This window comes from Scyliorhinus torazame, chromosome 2 (genome assembly GCF_047496885.1).
Source record: "Scyliorhinus torazame isolate Kashiwa2021f chromosome 2, sScyTor2.1, whole genome shotgun sequence".
Taxonomy (NCBI): Eukaryota; Metazoa; Chordata; class Chondrichthyes; order Carcharhiniformes; family Scyliorhinidae; genus Scyliorhinus; species Scyliorhinus torazame.
In genome coordinates this window covers 99,736,674-99,756,098 of record NC_092708.1, presented here as the reverse complement: position 1 = coordinate 99,756,098, position 19,425 = coordinate 99,736,674, and the positions used below count along the sequence as shown (strand labels likewise).

Here is a 19,425-nt window from a genome sequence, read left to right as displayed (position 1 = left end):
AGCGGTTCGAGGAGATGGAGAATCGGTCGAGGCGGAAGAATCTGCGGATTCTGGGCCTCCCGGAGGGGCTGGCGGGGCCGGGTGTGGGGGCCTATGTGGTCACCATTTTGAACTCCCTGATGGGAGTGGGGTCCTTCCAGGGGCCCCTGGAGCTGGAAGGGGCCCATAGAGTGTTGGTGAGGAGGCCCAAGGCTAATGAGCCTCCGCGGGCAGTGCTGGTGCGGTTCCTTTGGTTCGTCGATCGGGAGTGTGTGCTCAGGTGGGCCAAGGAGGAGAGGAGCAGCAGGTGGAGAACACGGAGGGTCGGATATACCAGGACTGGAGTGCAGAGGTGGCGAAGAGGAGGGCCGGGTACAATCGAGCGAAGGCGGTGCTGCACAGGAAGGGGTGAAGTTTGGCATGTTGCAGCCAGCCGCGACTGTGGGTTACCGACAAGGACCGGCACCATTATTTTGAGTCTCCGGAGGAGGCGTGGGCCTTTGTTCAGGCCGAGAAGCTGGACACCGACTGAGGGTCGGGATGGGTGATTGGGAACTGCGGTGGATATGTTATGCCTATTTTTTGTTCGGTGGGGGGGGGGGGCTTTGCATTGTTTTGGGTTTCTATTTCTCTGTGTTTTTCTCTTTCGGGTTGGGGAGGTTGGATGGGGCGGGTTGGGCACTGTTTTGGTTGGTGGCTGGGCCTGGTAGGTGGAGAGCGCGGGCTTTTTTTCCCGCACCGAAGACTGGGGTCGGGGGGGGAGGGAGCGAGGATTGTTTCCCATGCTTAGAACGGAGGGGGGAGGGAGAGCCGGTGGATGGGGAGCGGGAGAGGAGGGTGTGCCACACAATGGGAGGAGTCGAAGGGGAGGCGGGAGTGGCCGGGGTCAGCAGGAGTCAGCTGACTTGCGGAGGTGCAATGGGGGGGGGGGGGGGTGGAGGTAAACCAGCTAGGATGGGTCCTAGCCGGTGGGGGTGGTGGGTGGGAGGGACTCGAGTTGCTGCTGCTAAAGTCAGGAGGAGCTGGAGCGAGTGGGGGGGGGGGGGGGTCGAGACGGGGTATGCCGCTGTGGGGAACGGGCCGGGTGCGGGCGCGTGACTGGCCGAGGAAGGGTCATGGCTAGTCGGTGGGGGAGGGGGGCGGGTAGCCCCCTGATCCGGCTGATAACCTGGAATGTAAGGGACTGAATGGGCCGGTTAAGGCGGGCCCGCGTGTTCGTGCACCTGAAGGGGCTCAAGGCGGATGTGATTATGCTCCAGGAGACACACCTGAAGGTGGCAGACCAGGTAAGACTGAGGAAAGGGTGAGTAGGTCAGGTGTTTCACTCTGGGCTAGGTGCCAAAAATCGAGGGGTGGGCGATCTTGGTGGGAACGAAGGTGTCGTTCGAGGCATCGAGCATTGTGGCAGATAATGGCAGTAGGTACATAATGGTAAGTGGTAAGTTGCAGGGAGAGAGGGTGGTACTGGTCAATGTGTATGCTCCGAACTGGGACGATGCGGGTTTTATGCGGCATATGTTGGGTCGGATCCAGACTTGGAAGTGGGGGGCCTGATAATGGGGGAGACTTTAACACGGTGTTGGATCCGGCACTGGATCGCTTCAGGTCTAGGACGGGTAGGAAGCCGGCGGCGGCTAGAGTGTTGAGGGGATTTATGGACCAAATGGGAGGGGTGGACCCTTGGAGATTTGCAAGGCCGGGGGGCTAGGGATTTTCATTCTTCTCACATGTCCGTAAGGCTTATTCTCGAATCGACTTTTTCATTTTGAGTAGGGTGCTGATAGCGAGAGTAGAGGATACCGAGTATTCGGCAATAGCCATTTCGGAGCACGTCCCGTATTGGGTGGACTTGGAGATGGGGGAAGAGAAGGACCAGCGCCCGCTGTGGCGCTTGGAGGTGGGGCTTTTGGCGGACGAGGAGGTGAGCGAGCAGGTCCGAGGAAGTATAGAGAGGTACTTGGAAACTACGACAATGGGGAGGGCCAAGTGGGGATGGTATGGGAGGCACTGGAGGCGTGGTGAGGGGAGAGCTGATCTCCATTGGGGCCCACAAGGAGCGGGAGAGAGGGAGAGGCTGGTGGGGGAGATGCTGAGGGTAGACGGGAGGTATGCGGAAGAGCCTGAGGAAGGATTGTTGAGGAAGAGGTGCAGCCTCCAGGCTGAATTCGACCTGGTGACCACCAGGAAGGCGGAGGTGCAGTGGAGGAAGGTCCATGGGCGGTCTACGAGTATGGGGAAAAGGCAAGCCGGATGCTGGCACATCAGCTTCGGAAGCGGGACGCAGCTAGGGAGATTGGGGGAGTTGAGGACAGGGGAGGGAGCGTAGTGCAGAGTGGGGTTGGCATCAATGGGGTCTTCAGAGACTTCTACGAGGAATTGTACCGCTCCGAGCCCCCACGGGAGGAGGGAGGGATGGGCCGTTTCCTGGACCAATTGAGGTTTCTAAAGGTGGAAGAGGGACTGGTGGCGGGACTGGGTGCTCCGATTGGGCTGGAGGACCTGATCAAAGGGATAGGAAGCATACAGGCGGGGAAGGCACCGGGGCCGGACGGTTTCCCGGTCGAGTTTATAAAAAATATTTGGTCCTGCTGTCAGTTAGGACCTTTAATGAGGCAAGGGAGGGGGGGGCTTTACCCCGACGATGTCCCGGGCACTGATCTTGATCCTGAAGCGGGACAAGGATCCCCTGCAATGTGGGTCTTACAGACTGATTTCCTTGCTAAATGTGGATGCCAAGGTGCTGGTGAAGGTCTTAGCCACGAGGATTGAGAATTGTGTTGCCGCAGATCATCCATGAAGACCAGACGGGGTTTGTGAAGGGGAGACAGTTGAACGCGAATGTGCGGAGGCTTTTGAACGTTATCATGATGCTGGCGAGGGAGGGGGAGGCGGCGATAGTGGTGGTGATGGACGCTGATAAAGCCTTCGATAGGGTAGAGTGGGGGTACCTGTGGGAGGTGCTGAAGAGGTTTGGGGAGGGTTTTGTCAGGTGGGTTAGGCTGTTCTATGAAGTCCCGATGCCACAAATAGGAGGAGGTCCGAGTACTTTCAGTTGCACCGAGGGTCGAGACGGGAGTGTACCCTGTCCCCCCTGCTCTTCGCACTGGCAATTGAACCCCTGGCTATGGCACTGAGAGAGTCGAGGAACTGGAGGGGGTTGGTGCGAGGTTGGGAGGAGCATAGGGTGTCGCTTTATGCGGACGACCTGCTGCTGTATGTGGCGGGCCCGGTGGGAGGAATGCCAGAGGTAATGAGGATCCTTGGGGAATTCGGGGACTTTTCGGGGTACAAGCTCAATATGGGTAAGAGCGATCTGTTCGTAGTTCAGCTAGCGGACCAGGAGAGGGGGATTGGCGAGCTCCCACTAAAAAGGACGGAGAGGAGCTTCAGATATTTGAGGGTCCAGGTGGCCAGGAGCTGGGGGGCCCTGCATAGGCTTAACTTTACAAGGCTGCTGGAGCAAATGGAGGAGGAGTTCAAGAGGTGGGACGCGTTGCCGCTGTCCTTGGCGGGTAGGGTGCAGTCAATCAAAATGACGGTGCTCCCAAGGTTTTTGTTCCTTTTCCAGTGCCTCCCCGTGTTTATCCCGAAGGCTTTTTTCAGGCGGGTTAACGAGTATAATGGGGTTTGCGTGGGCGCGAGGGACTCCGAGCGTGAGAAGGGTGTTCCTCGAACGGAGTAGAGATAGGGGGGGGCTGGCACTGCCCAACCTCTGTGGGTACTACTGGGCTGCCAATGCGACAATGGTGCGCAAGTGGGTGATGGAGGGGGAGGGGGCTGCATGGAAGAGGCTGGAGACGGCGTCCTGTGTGGGCACGAGTCTGGGGGCGGTGTCAACGGCACCGCTGCCGCTCCCTCCAGGAAGGTATACCACAAGCCCGGTGGCGGCCCTCAAAATTTGGGGGCAGTGGAGGCGGCATAGGGGGCAAGTTGGGGCCTCGGCGTGGACCCCATTACTGGGGAACACAGGGTCGCCCCAGGACGAACAGGTGGAGGGTTTTCGGGGTGGCACAGGGCAGGGATACGAAAGTTGGGGGACCTGTTTGTGGACGGGAAGTTCGCGAGCTTGGGTGAGCTGGAGGAGAAGTACGGGCTCCCCTGGGGAACACTTACAGGTAAGGGCATTTGCCAGACGGCAGGTGGTGGAATTCCCGCGGCTACTGCCACACAGTACAGGACAGGGTCCTCTTTGGGGGGGGGGGGGGGGGAAGATCTCGGAAACTTACCAGGTGATGCAGGAGGAGGATGATGCCTCGGTGGTGGAGGTGAAAGGTAAGTGGGAGGAGGAGTTGGGAGAGGAGATCGAAGAGGGGACGTGGGCAGATGCCCTAGGGAGGGTGAACTCTTCCTCTCCGTGCGCGAGGCTCAGTCTCATACAGTTTAAGGTGCTGCACAGGGCACACATGACCGGGACAAGGATGAGCCGGTTCTTTGGGGGTGAGGACAGGTGTGTTAGGTGCTCAGGGAGCCCAGCAAATCACACCCATATGTTCTGGGCATGCCCAGCGCTGGAGGAATTTTGGAAGGGCGTAGCGAGGACGGTGTTGAGGGTGGTAGGATCCAGGGTCAGACCGGGCTGGGGGCTCGCAATATTTGGGGTGGCAGAGGAGCCGGGAGTGCAGGAGGCGAAAGAGGCCGGAATTCTGGCCTTTGCGTCTCTGGTAGCCCGGCGAAGGATTCTCCTTCAGTGGAAAGATGCGAGGCACCCAAGCGTGGAATCCTGGATCAGCGATATGGCAGGGTTCATTAAATTGGCGAGGGTGAAATTTGCCTTGAGAGGGTCGGTTCAAGGGTTCTTTAGGCGGTGGCAACCGTTCTTAGACTTTCTGGCAGAACGATAGACATTGGTCAATGGCAGCAGCAGCTCGGCGGGGGTTTACTTTATTTTTGTTTTTGTTATTTACACTGGAGGGTCTGAGGGGGTGTATACACCTGTTGTGTTAAGTCGGGGTGTTAACGTTAATTTATTATTTATGTACAGGGGGGGAGGAGTTTGGGGGGTTGCTTTTTTTTGATTGTGTTTTGTACTTAACCCTGTTGGGTTCTTTTTTCTTATTTTGTTATTGATATTTTATGAAAACCTTTAATAAAAATTATTTTTTAAAAAACTTATCTACCTCCTGCATCAGGAGCTGCGGGAATTCCCTCACCTGTTGCCTCGCAAAAGCCCTCAGTTGCATATACCGAAATGCATTCCCTTGGGGCAACCCATATTTTTCCGTCAGCGCTCCCAGACTTGCAAACGTCCCATCGACGAACAGATCTCTCAATTGTGTTGCCCCTACTCTTTGCCATGCTCCAAATCCCCCATCTATTCTCCCCGGAACAAGCCTATGGTTATTTCTTATCGGGGACCCCACCGAGGCTCCCGTCTTTTCCCTATGCCGTCTCCACTGCCCCCAAATTTTCAGTGTAGCCACCACCACCGAGCTTGTGGTGTATTTCTTCGGTGAGAACGGCAACGGCGCCGTCAGCATAGCTTGTAGGTTAGTCCCCCTGCAAGACGCCCTCTCCAATCTCTTCCACGCCGCTCCCTCCTCTTCTCCCATCCACTTACACACCATTGAGATATTGGCGGCCCAGTAGTACTCACTTAGGCTCGGTAGTGCCAGCCCCCCCTATCCCTACTACGCTGCAAAAATCCCCTCCTCACTCTCGGGGTCTTCCCGGCCCACACACAACTCACAATACTCTTCTCAATTCTTTAAAAATAAGCCTTCGTGACCACCACTGGGAGGCACTGAAACACAAAAAGGCATCTCTGGAGGACCACCATTTTAACCGCCTGCACCCTCCCTGCCAGTGACAGGGACACCATGTCCCATCTCTTAAAGTCCTCCTCCATCTGCTCCACCAACCGCGTTAAATTTAGCCTATGCAATGTACCCCAAATCTTGGCTGTCTGGATCCCCAAGTACCGAAAGTCCCTTGTTACCTTCCTCAATGGTAAGTCCTCTATTTCTCTGCTCTGCTCCCCTGGATGCACCACAAACAACTCACTTTTCCCCATGTTCAATTTAGACCCTGAAAAAACTCCCAACTCCCCAAGTATCCGCATTATCTCTGGCATCCCCTCCGCCGGGTCCGCCACATATAACAACAAATCGTCCGCATACAGAGATACCCGGTGTTCTTCTCCTCCCCTGAGTACTCCCCTCCACTTCCTGGAACCCCTCAATGCTATTGCCAGGGGCTCAATCGCCAGTGCAAACAGTAATGGGGACTGAGGACATCCCTGCCTCGTCCCTCTATGGAGCCGAAAATATTCAGACCCCCGTCCATTCGTGACTACGCTCGCTATCGGGGCCCTATACAGCAGCTGTACCCATCTAATATACCCATCTCCAAAGCCGAATCTCCTCAGCACCTCCCACAAATAATCCCACTCCACTCTATCAAATGCTTTCTCGGCATCCATCGCCACCACTATCTCCGCTTCCCCCTCTGGTGGGGGCATCATCATTACCCCTAGCAGCCTCCGTATTCGTATTCAGCTGACTCCCCTTCACAAACCCAGTTTGGTCCTCATGGACCACCCCCGGGACACAATCCTCTATCCTCATTGCCATTACTTTGGCCAGAATCTTAGCGTCCACGTTCAGGAGGGAAATAGGCCTATCGGACCCGCATTGCAGCGGGTCTGTTTCCTTCTTTAGGAGGAGCGATATCGTTGCCTCTGACATAGTCGGGGGCAGCTGCCCCCTTTCCCTCGCCTCATTAAAGGTTCTCATCAGTAGCACGGCCAGCAAGTCCACATATTTCCTATGTAATTCAACTGGGAATCCGTCTGGTCCCGGAGCCTTCCCTGCCTGCATGCTCCTAATTCCTTTCACTACTTCCTCCGTTTCAATCTGTGCTCCCAGTCCCACCCTCTCCTGCTCCTCCACCTTAGGAAATTCCAGCTGGTCCAGAAAACACATCATTCTCTCCTTTCCATCCGGGGGCTGAGCTTCATATAATCTTTCATAGAATGCCTTGAACACTCCATTCACTCTCTCCGCTCCCCGCTCCATCTCTCCCTCCTCATCTCTCACTCCCCATATCTCCCTCGCTGCTCCCCTTTTCCTCAGTTGGTGGGCCAGCAACCTGCTCGCCTTCTCCCCATATTCGTACTGTACACCCTGTGCTTTACTCCACTGTGCCTCTGCATTGCCCGTAGTCAGCAAATCAAATTCTACATGTAGCCTTTGCCTTTCCCTGTATAGTCCCTCCTCCGGTGCCTCCGCATATTGCCTGTCCACCCTCAGAAGTTCTTTCAGCAACCGCTCCCGTTCCCTACCCTCCTGCTTTCCTTTGTGTGCCCTGATTGATATCAGCTCCCCTCTAACCACTGCCTTCAGCGCCTCCCAGACCACTCCCACCTGGACCTCCCCATTATCATTGAGTTCCAAGTACCTTTCAATACACCCCCTCACCCTTAAGCACACCCCCTCGTCCGCCAATAGTCCCATGCCCATTCTCCAGGGTGGACGCTGTTCTTTTTCCTCCCCTATCTCCAAGTCCACCCAATGTGGAGCGTGATCCGAAATAGCTATGGCCGTATACTCCGTCCCCGTCACCTTCGGGATCAGCGCCCTTCCCAAAACAAAAAAGTCTATCCGTGAATAAACTTTGTGGACATAGGAGAAAAACGAAAACTCCTTACTCCTAGGTCGACTAAATCTCCAGGGGTCTACTCCTCCCACCTGCTCCATAAAGTCCTTAAGCACCCTAGCTGCTGCCGGCCTCCTTCCGGTCCTGGACCTCGATCTGTCCAGCCCTGGTTCCAGCACCGTGTTAAAATCTGCACCCATTACCAGCTTCCCCGCCTCTATGTCCGGGATACGTCCTAGCATGCGCCTCATAAAGTTGGCATCATCCCAGTTCGGGGCATATACGTTCACTAAGACCACCGCCTCCCCCTGTAATTTGCCACTCACCATCGCGTATCTGCCCCCACTATCCGCCACTATGGTCTTTGCCTCAAACATTACCCGCTTCCCCACTAGTATAGCCACCCCCCTGTTTTTCGCATCTAGCCCCGAATGAAACACCTGCCCCACCCATCCTTTGCATAGCCTGACCTGGTCTATCAGTTTCAAATGCGTCTCCTGTAGCATAACCACATCTGCCTTAAGTTTCTTTAGGTGTGCGAGTACCCGTGCCCTCTTTATCGGCCCGTTCAGCCCTCTCACATTCCACGTGATCAGCCGGGTTGGGGGGCTCTTTACCCCCCCCCCCCTGTCGACTACCCATCCCCTTTTTTTAACCAGCTCCTCACCCGGTTCCCACGTAGCTGTGTCCCCCCCCAGGTGGCGTCCCCCCCGCCCACCCCACCCCATACCATCTCCCCCTTCTCCCCAGCAGCAGCAACCCAGTTAACGCCCCCCCCCCCCCCCGCTAGATCCCCCACTAGCGTAATTTCACCCCCCATGTTGCTCCCAGAAGTCAGCAAACTCTGGCCGACCTCGGCTTCCCCCGTGACCTCGGCTCGCACTGTGCGACGCCCCCTCCTTCCTGCTTCCCTGTTCCCGCCATAATTATCATAGCGCGGGAACAAAGCCCGCGCTTCCCTTTTGGCCCCGCCCCCAATGGCCGACGCCCCCAGCTCCTCCACCTCCCTCCCTCCCTCCCCCACAACAAGGGGAAGAGAGAAAAGTTACCGGGTGGCAGGATTAACAACTTAAAAATTATCTCTCCTCTTCCCCCCTTTTTCCCCCCTCTTCGCCCCCCATATTCGCCCCACCACTTTGTCTCAAACGTTCTTTTTTTTTAATATAACCCACTTATTCCAATTTCTCTTCGACAATAAATGTCCATGCCTCATCCGCCGTTTCAAAGTAGTGGTGTTTCCCTTGATGTGTGACCCACAGTCTTGCCGGCTGCAGCATTCCAAATTTGACCTTCCTTTTATGAAGCACCGCCTTGGCCCGATTGAAGCTCACGCTCCTTCTCGCCACCTCCGCACTCCAATCCTGATATACGCGGATCACCGCGTTCTCCCACCTTCTGCTCCGAGTTTTCTTTGCCCATCTGAGGACCATCTCTCTGTCCTTATATTGGAGAAATCTCACCACTATGGCTCGGGGAATTTCTCCAGCCCTCGGTCTATGTGCCATAACTCGATAGGCTCCCTCCACCTCCAACGGACCCGTCGGGGCCTCCGAACCCATTAACGAGTGCAGCATTGTGCTCACATATGCCCCGACGTCCGCCCCCTCTGCACCCTCGGGAAGACCAAGAATCCTTAAATTCTTCCTCCTCGCCTTATTCTCCAGCACCTCCAGCCTTTCCACACACCTTTTATGGTGTACCTCGTGCATCTCCGTCTTCACCACCAGGCCCTGTATATCGTCCTCGTTCTCGGCAGCCTTTGCCTTCACAACCCGAAGCTCCTGCTCCTGGGTCTTTTGCTCATCCTTCAGCCCTTCAATCGCCTGTAATATCGGGGCCAACAGTTGCTCCTTCATCTCCTTTTTAAGTTCTTCCACGCAGCGCTTCAAGAACTTGTGTTGTTCAGGGCCCATCTAGGTTTTTGCTTGCCTTCCTTGCCGCTGCTCTAAAGGACCCACCGCAATCCGGCCACTTTCCTCTCCTTTTTCCATCCGTGGCCAGGGGGGATTCCCTTCTGGTTTACCGCACAGTGCTTTTAGCCGTTAAAATTGCCGTTGGGGCTCTTATTAAGAGCCCAAAAGTCCGTTCCACCGGGAGCTGCCGAAAGGTGCGACTTAGCTGGTCATCGCCGCACCCGGAAGTCTGCAACCCGCTTATTAACCAAGAACGCCACCCCCCTCGTTGTCTAACCCCGAATGGTGCACCTGTCCAACCCATCCCTTCCTTAACCTAATCTGATCTCCCACCTTCAAATGTGTCTTCTGCAACATGGCCTCGTCCACTTTGAGTGCACGAACGCACGGGCCCTTTTGACTGGCCCATTCAGTCCCTGAACGTTCCATGTGACCAGCCTGGTCGGGGGAGTGTGGGGGGGCACCCTTCCCCCACCCCCGCCAATCGACCATCACATCTCCTAGGCCAGGCCCATGTCCCGCACCTCCCCTGGCCTGCCCTCAGGCAACAACTGTCATCAACCCTCCTCCCCCGCTTTGAAAGTCCCCATCTCTCTCTCTCCCTCCCCCCCCCTCCCCCCACATCGACCTTCAGCTCACCCCCCCCACTTTGCTTCCGTGAACTAGCATGCCCAGCTAGCCTTGCAGCCCCCGCCCATGGCGCCTAGCATCCTACCCCCCATTAATTCCCCCCTTCCCGGTCTTCGTGCAAGCAGTCAAAACAAAGGCAAGAAGTAAAAAACAAACAAACAATCCCTCCCACGGTCCAAACACAGTGACCCACCCCTCATCCCTTAACCAGCCTAACCCCAAACAAATTAGAAAAGTGGAAAAAACGAAAGAATCCCAAACAACAAAACCCCCCAAAGTTTTTTACAGTACCATACATGCACTTCATTTCTCCTAAATCAAAGTTCAAGGTCTTCCTTCTCCTGCCAGTCCATTCGCCTTCATGAGGTCCACTGTGTCCTCAGCCGAGCCAAAGTACAGCTCCTGGCCCCCATCGTTCACCCATAGGCGAGCAGGTTACAACACCTGAATCTCGACGCCTTCTCGGGTGCATCGCTTTGTCTGCCTGCCCTCCTCATATAAGTTCGTTATCCAGGAACCGATGCAATCGTACCACCATCGCCCTCGGCGGCCCGCCCCCTGGGGCTTGCGCATCAGCGCCCTGTGGGCCTGATTCACCTCCAACGGCCGAACAAATGCAGCTTCTCCAGCATCTTCCCAGAAAAAAGCGATTCGCTTCTTTCCTTCGATTCCCTCCTGCAAGCCCACAATCCGGATGTTCTGCCTAGGAGAACGGTTCTCCAGGTCCTCCACGTTCTCCAGCAGTCGCTTCTGCTGGTCTCGCATCAGTCCCATCTCTGCTGCTGTCGAGGTGGACTGTTCCTCATTCTTACCCCGCCAGCTCCTCCAACCTCTGGATCGCCTAACCCTGGGCTGTCAGTCTCGTCACGCGGTCAACCACTGCCTTGTTCGAGTCCACTGCCCGGGTCAGCTCCTCCAAACTATCTTTCTGCTGTTGGGTGAACTTCTCATTCAGGAAGCTCACCATCTGGTCCATTGACCACTGAACCGGCAAGGCCGTACCCTGCCCGTCCGCCATCTCCCCATGCGTTGCCGCTCCTCAGTCGCCTCAACCAACTGGTTTGCTTTTTTTCTGGGCATGTCTGGACCGCAGCTCCATATACTAGGGGTCACTCTCTTCTCTCACTTCTGCAACCTTTTCCTACAAAATTCCTGCTACAAACCGGCGTAAAGGCCACAAAAAGACCACCATGAGTGTGAGCTGCATATGCGACCACTCACTCCATGGCCGCCACCTGAAGTCCCGTCTCGCTAGTCACTTAACGTGTAACTTTATGTATCTTAAAATTGTTGGGTGTTATTTAATTTAGATGTGAGTCGCTATGTGCCACTTTAGTAACATAGAAATGGGTTATTCAAAGTTTGAGCAAATCTTACATAAGTTCTCCTGTGAGGCATGGGCCCCTTTTCAAAACACAAACCTAAAGATCGTTTAATTTTTCTGATTACTGTCTACTTGGTTTGAAACTACTTAACAAAAAACTGATCAGAAAGTTTTAGCTATCTTCTTATTTTCCAGGGTTCTTTTCTAGGTTAGCTAAATGCATTAATTCAAATTATTGATAATTCCATTACTTCAGCACGGAAGATGACTTCAAATTATTAGGAGTACACTGATTATGGCATGTCTTCCTTTTTATTACTCTGGTGGATTGCCCTAGGAATATTGAAAATTAATTGTGGGTGGGAGCTCAATTTGTCAGGTCTTCACACTAACATCACTGTGTTAGAATTCTTTGTCCACAGCTTCTAAATAAGTTGGAACGGGTATTCCTGTCTGCCGGTGGTGCACTTAGATGGAGTGGTATTAGAATAAATCTCGTGTTGAGGATTGCACTGGGTCACAATGGAGTGGTATTTGAATAAATCTCGTGTTGAGGATTGCACTGGGTCACAATGGAGTGGTATTAGAATAAATCTCGTGTTGAGGATTGCACTGGGTCACAATGAGAGCAATGACTTTGCACCAGTTAGTAATGAGAAAATTACACAATAAAATCACTGTCAGATTTTTCACTTGGAGTAGGCACCTGCCACAATATGAATTGCGTAATCTGGTTGCGTAATCTGAAGATTTCTGACTTCAGCCACGTCCATTTATTGCCATTATCATAGTTATTGCTGCAAAATATCAAAAAAACAACAGTAAAATATTATACATGAACTTGTGTAAGAAATTAGAAATACAAACTAAATAATGCAATTTTACAGGACCAGTACAATAGGGGTGATATTACTGAACCAATAATCCAGAAGCCTGGTGTTCAGATCCCACTATGGCAGCTAGAGGGAATTTAAATTCAAATAATTAAATAAAAATATGAAACTAAAGTCTCATTAATGACCATGAAACTTACTGGGTTTTAAAAGCCGTCCGGTTTACTAAGATGAAAGCAAATTATTGCAGATGCTGGTATCATAGAATCCCACTGTAAATATGAAACAAAAACAGAAAATGCTGGACAATCTCAATAGGTCTGACATCATCTGCGGAGAGAGAACTTGTTTACTGATATCCTTTGTGGAAATAAATCTGCCATCCTGATCCAGCCTGGTCTACATGCGACTCTAGACTCGCATCAATGTGGCTAACTGCCCTCTGAAATGGCTGAGCAAGTTATTCCATTGTATCAAACCGAGGAAATAAGAATGGAACTACGCTGTATGGTCCACCTGACATCGATTTAGGCATTGATAAAAGCACACCATGCCCATTGGACCATGCAGAGACCTCATTAACATCTGAGGACTTGCGCCGAAGTTTGGAGAGCTGTCCCACAGACCGGCCCAGCAACAGCCTGACGTAGCTATAGTCGCCGAATCGTACCGTAGTCCGTCTCCTGGATATTCTGTCACTATCCTGACTATATCCTGCCCAACCAGCAGGACAACCATCACAGGTGGTGTATAATCGGGAGGGAGTGGCCCTGGGAGTTCTCAACATTGACAACAGAGCCCATGAAATATCGTCATCGAGTAGTAATAATAATCTTTATTAGTGTCACATGTATGCTTACATTAACACTGCACTGAAAATCCCCTAGTCAACAAAGAACAAACAAACAAAGAACAAAGAAATGTACAGCACAGGAACAGGCCCTTCGGCCCTCCAAGCCCGTGCCGACCATACTGCCCGACTAAACTACAATCTTCTACACTTCCTGGGTCCGTATCCTTCTATTCCCATCCTATTCATATATTTGTCAAGATGCCCCTTAAATGTCCCTATCGTCCCTGCTTCCACTACCTCCTCCGGTAGTGAGTTCCAGGCACCCACTACCCTCTGCGTAAAAAACTTGCCTCGTACATCTACTCTAAACCTTGCCCCTCTCACCTTAAACCTATGCCCCCTAGTAATTGACCCCTCTACCCTGGGGAAAAGCCTCTGACTATCCACTCTGTCTATGCCCCTCATAATTTTGTATACCTCTATCAGGTCGCCCCTCAACCTCCTTCGTTCCAGTGAGAACAAACCGAGTTTATTCAATCGCTCCTCATAGCTTATGCCCTCCATACCAGGCAACATTCTGGTAAATCTCTTCTGCATCCTCTCTAAAGCCTCCACATCCTTCTGGTAGTGTGGCGACCAGAATTGAACACTATACTCCAAGTATGGCCTAACTAAGGTTCTATACAGCTGCAACATGACTTGCCAATTCTTATACTCAATGCCCCGGCCAATGAAGGCAAGCATGCCGTATGCCTTCTTGACTACCTTCTCCACCTGTGTTGCCCCTTTCAATGACCTGTGGACCTGTACTCCTAGATCTCTTTGACTTTCAATACTCTTGAGGGTTCTACCATTCACTGTATATTCCCTACCTGCATTAGCCCTTCCAAAATGCATTACCTCACATTTGTCCGGATTAAACTCCATCTGCCATCTCTCCGCCCAAGTCTCCAGACAATCTAAATCCTGCTGTATCCTCTGACAGTCCTCATCGCTATCCGCAATTCCACCAACCTTTGTGTCGTCTGCAAACTTACTAATCAGACCAGTTACATTTTCCTCCAAATCATTTATATATACTACAAACAGCAAAGGTCCCAACACTGATCCCTGTGGAACACCACTGGTCACAGCCCTCCAATTAGAAAAGCATCCCTCCATTGCTACCCTCTGCCTTCTATGGCCTAGCCAGTTCTGTATCCACCTTGCCAGTTCACCCCTGATCCCGTGTGACTTCACCTTTTGTACTAGTCTACCATGAGGGACCTTGTCAAAGGCCTTACTGAAGTCCATATAGACAACATCTACTGCCCTACCTGCATCAATCATCTTAGTGACCTCCTCGAAAAACTCTGTCAAGTTAGTGAGACACGACCTCCCCTTCACAAAACCGTGCTGCCTCTCACTAATACGTCCATTTGCTTCCAAATGGGAGTAGATCCTGTCTCGAAGAATTCTCTCCAGTAATTTCCCTACCACTGAAGTAAGGCTCACCGGCCTGTAGTTCCCGGGATTATCCTTGCTACCCTTCTTAAACAGAGGAACAACATTGGCTATTCTCCAGTCCTCCGGGACATCCCCTGAAGACAGCGAGGATCCAAAGATTTCTGTCAAGGCCTCAGCAATTTCCTCTCCAGCCTCCTTCAGTATTCTGGGGTAGATCCCATCAGGCCCTGGGGACTTATCTACCTTAATATTTTTTAAGACACCCAACACCTCGTCTTTTTGGATCACAATGTGACCCAGGCTATCTACACCCCCTTCTCCAGACTCAACATCTACCAATTCCTTCTCTTTGGTGAATACTGATGCAAAGTATTCATTTAGTACCTCGCCCATTTCCTCTGGCTCCACACATAGATTCCCTTGCCTATCCTTCAGTGGGCCAACCCTTTCCCTGGCTACCCTCTTGCTTTTTATGTACGTGTAAAAAGCCTTGGGATTTTCCTTAACCCTATTTGCCAATGACTTTTCATGACCCCTTCTAGCCCTCCTGACTCCTTGCTTAAGTTCCTTCCTACTTTCCTTATATGCCACACAGGCTTCGTCTGTTCCCAGCCTTTTAGCCCTGACAAATGCCTCCTTTTTCTTTTTGACGAGGCCTACAATATCTCTCGTTATCCAAGGTTCCCGAAAATTGCCGTATTTATCTTTCTTCCTCACAGGAACATGCCTGTCCTGTATTCCTTTCAACTGACACTTGAAAGCCTCCCACATGTCAGATGTTGATTTGCCCTCAAACATCCTCCCCCAATCTATGTTCTTCAGTTCCCGCCTAATATTGTTATAATTAGCCTTCCCCCAATTTAGCACATTCATCCTCGGACCACTCTTATCCTTGTCCACCAGTACTTTAAAACTTACTGAATTGTGGTCACTGTTACCGAAATGCTCCCCTACTGAAACATCTACCACCTGGCCGGGCTCATTCCCCAATACCAGGTCCAGTACCGCCCCTTCCCTAGTCGGACTATCCACATATTGTTTTAAGAAGCCCTCCTGGATGCCCCTTACAAACTCTGCCCCGTCCAAGCCCCTAGCACTAAGTGAGTCCCAGTCAATATTGGGGAAGTTGAAGTCTCCCATCACCACAACCCTGTTGTTTTTACTCTTTTCCAAAATCTGTCTACCTATCTGCTCCTCTATCTCCCGCTGGCTGTTGGGAGGCCTGTAGTATACCCCCAACATTGTGACTGCACCCTTCTTATTCCTGATCTCTACCCATATAGCCTCACTGCCCTCTGAGGTGTCCTCTCGCAGTATAGCTGTGATATTCTCCCGAACAAGTAGCGCAACTCCGCCTCCCCTTTTACATCCCCCTCTATCCCGCCTGAAACATCTAAATCCTGGAACGTTTAGCTGCCAATCCTGCCCTTCCCTCAACCAGGTCTCTGTAATGGCAACAACATCATAGTTCCAAGTAGTAATCCAAGCTCTAAGTTCATCTGCCTTACCCGTAATGCTCCTTGCATTAAAACATATGCACTTCAGGCCACCAGACCCGCTGTGTTCAGCAACTTCTCCCCGTCTGCTCTGCCTCAGAGCCACACTGTCCCTATTCCCTAGTTATCCCTCAATGCTCTCACCTTCTGACCTATTGCTCCCGCGCCCACCCCCCTGCCATACTAGTTTAAACCCTCCCGTGTGACACTAGTGTAGTCACCACACTCCAGCGTCTGTTCGGGTACACTGAGCGAGAATTCAGAATGTCCAATTCACCTAATATTCACATCTTTCGGGGCTTGTGGAAGGAAACCGGAGGGCCCTGAGGAAACCCACGCAGACACTGGGAAAACGTGCAGACGCCACCGACAGCGAACGAAGCCGGGAATCGAACCTGAGACCCTGGAGCTGTGAAGCAACAGTGCTAACCATTGTGCCACCGTGCAGCCCCCTTTTGTTCATGTTTGAACCAAAGTTGTAATGTGGTCAGGAGCTGAGTGACCCTAGTGGAACCCAAACTGAACGTCCGTGAGCAGGTTATTGCTGCTTACATGATGCTTGATAGCACTGTTGAAGACTCCTATCACTTTGCTGATGATGGAAAGTAGACTGATAGGGCGGTCATTGGCTGGGTTGGATTTGTCCGGTTCCTTGTGTACTGACACCTGGGCAATTTTCCACATTGCCGGGTTGATCTGTTACCTGTAAGAACACTATTCATGACTGCTCTCACTCATGTATTTGCTTTGTTTGACCCCTTGTTCCGCACTGTAACCAATCACTGTTTGTCGATGTACCATTTGTCAATGTTCTCTGTTGATTATTCTTTTTGTCTCCTATGTACGTACTGTGTACGTTCCCTTGGCTGCAGAAAAATACTTTTCACTGTACTTCGGCACATGTGACAATGAAAATCAAATCAAATCAAAGCTCTGTATCTCCTTTCTGGCAAAGTCTTGAACCTGCATGTATCTAAATATTTCCCCCTGCTCCAACCCATACTTGGCTCCCAGCTCCTTCAATCCTACCAACCGACCCCCAAGACACAAATCTTTTAGTGTCCTAATTCCTTTCTCCTCCCATCTCCAAAAATTTCCATCCCACTTCCTTGGCTCAAATCTGTGGTTCCCCCGAATCAGCATTTCCCTTGACCCTGCCCCCAACCCGAAGTGTGGCCGAAACTGCCTCCAAATTCTCAACAAAACTATTACTACTGGACTCTGAGTATTTCCCCGGGGCCATCGGGAGCGTGCTGTTGCTAGCGCCTTCAATCCCGACCCCCTGCACAAACCTCCTCCGTGGTCAAATGCTGCCTTGATGTCATGGGCAGTCACTTGCTCCTCACCTCTGGCATTCAACTCTTTTATCCATGTTTTTTTTTTAAATTTAGAGTACCCAATTATTTTTTTTCCAATTAAGGGGCAATTTAGCCAGCCTTGGGAGGAGCCTGAGGAGATCCCGTCTGTTGATGATCCCGATGGCGGGATCAAGGCAGCCCCTGAGTTGGTTAGTGGGCCCGTGTCGCCCACCGCACTCAGTGTGGTGGAGGATTCGGGCCCGAAGGGCGACTGTCCGAAGGCTGTCAGCCGCCCAGTGTTGGGAGCACAGGGTGCACAAAACGCTCTGTAGTGGGGTGCGGGTCTCACTCGTGCCTGACACTGTCGCCCCTCACCCCCTCTGGGGGACTCCCGGAACCTGACACATCATAATTGAAGGTTCTTTTATTTTTCTGTCTCCGTAGATAGTTCAGGCAGTGCCCTGTTTGCCCCCCCCCCCACCCTTCACCAACACTTCGACTCCCTCCCTCCGCACCACGCTGCTTTCCCCTCTCTCCCCATCCCCCTTCCTTTCCCTTCTGTTGGTACAGAGACGAGGGTATCTGGTCTCTTCAGCGCAAAGTTTAGTGCTTGTACCATTTGTTTTTGTAGAAACGTGTTGTGAACTGTTTTAATATCCACCCCCCCCTCCCCTCCCCATACATTGGCACTGAGGGGAGGGTACCCAGTTTCTCTATCACAAAATTAGTGTTTGTACCGTTTGGCCTTGCATATATTTTTTACTGTTTTAATTAAAAGATATGACCAATCCACCTAACCTGCACAGCTTTGGGTTGTCGGTGCGAAACCCACGCAGACGTGAGGAGAATATGCAAACTCCACCCGGGCAGTGTCCCAGGGCCGGGATTCAAACCCGGGTCCTCAGCGCCATAGGCAGCAGTGCTAACCACTCTGCTGCTGTGCAGCCTCCTTTTGTTCATGTTTGAACCAAGGCTGTAATGAGGTCAGGAGTGGCCATTCTAGTGGAACCCAAACTGAGCGTCCGTGAGCAGGTTATTGCTGAGTACGTGCTGCTTGATAGCACTGTTGATGACTCCTTCCATCACTTTGCTGATGATGGAAAGTAGACTGAAAGGGTGGTCATTGGCTGGGTTGGATTTGTCCGATTCCTTGTGTACTGATCACACCTGGGCAATTTTCCACATTGCCGGGTAGATGCCAGTGTTGTATCTGTACTGGAACAGCTTGGCTAGGAGTGCGGCCAGTTCTGGAGCACAAGTTTTCAATACTATTGCCGGGATATTGTCAGGACCACAGCCTTTGCAGTATCCAGTCCCCATGTATTGGTGGAGCACCTTCGGTCTGTACGCAGTCAGGAACCTGCCTTCCTGTTGCTTGCCAAGACCCTGTTCCCATGCCCACATGTCTGTCCTTGGCCTGCTGCAATGTTCCAGTGAAGCTCAACGCAAACCGGAGGAACAGCATCTCATCTTCCGGTTAGGCACCCTAAGCCTTCCAGTCTCAACATCAAATTCAACAACTTCAAATGATTAGCTCTATCCCACCTCAACCCCTTTGTTTTCATTCCATTTCATTTTATCTTGTCTTTTACCTTTTATTTCTTTCTTGTCTTTCTTTAAATATATTCTCTCCCCCCCCCATCTTATCCCTCCCCCTCTCCTTACCTTTTCTCCCCTTTGCTTTCCCCTTCCCCCTACATCTGTCACAGCTTGCCCCCTGATTTTAGTTTCTCTGCTGTTTAGCCTTTCACACCTTTTATTTTCTCTGGGGACTGCCATTAGCACTCGTTTCCTTGGTTTCTGTTGCTATTAGCACTTTTTTCCCTTGTTTCTGTGGCTAACTCCTCTTTCATTCCCTCACCTTAAAGTATAAATATCTCCCACTGTCTATGTCTTTTAGCTTTGACAAAGGGTCATCTGGACTCGAAACGTTAGCTCTTTTCTCTCCCAACAGATGCTGCCAGACCTGCTGAGATTTTCCAGCATTTTCTCTTTTGGTTTCAGATTCCAACATCCGCAGTAATTTGTTTTTATCCATGTATTGGTACTCAGTCGGGTAGATATGGGCATATTATTTCCTTTGATGTTGAATTGAGAACCATTGTAGAATTATGTAAAAA

At 51.8% G+C, this 19,425-nt stretch overlaps 1 protein-coding gene across 4 annotated transcripts in view; it reads left to right on the top strand.

Moving 5' to 3' along the window:
* Positions 1–19,425, top strand: part of tanc1a (tetratricopeptide repeat, ankyrin repeat and coiled-coil containing 1a) — a 271,496-nt gene that overhangs the window by 101,251 nt on the left and 150,820 nt on the right. The gene's annotated exons all lie outside the window — the stretch shown is intronic.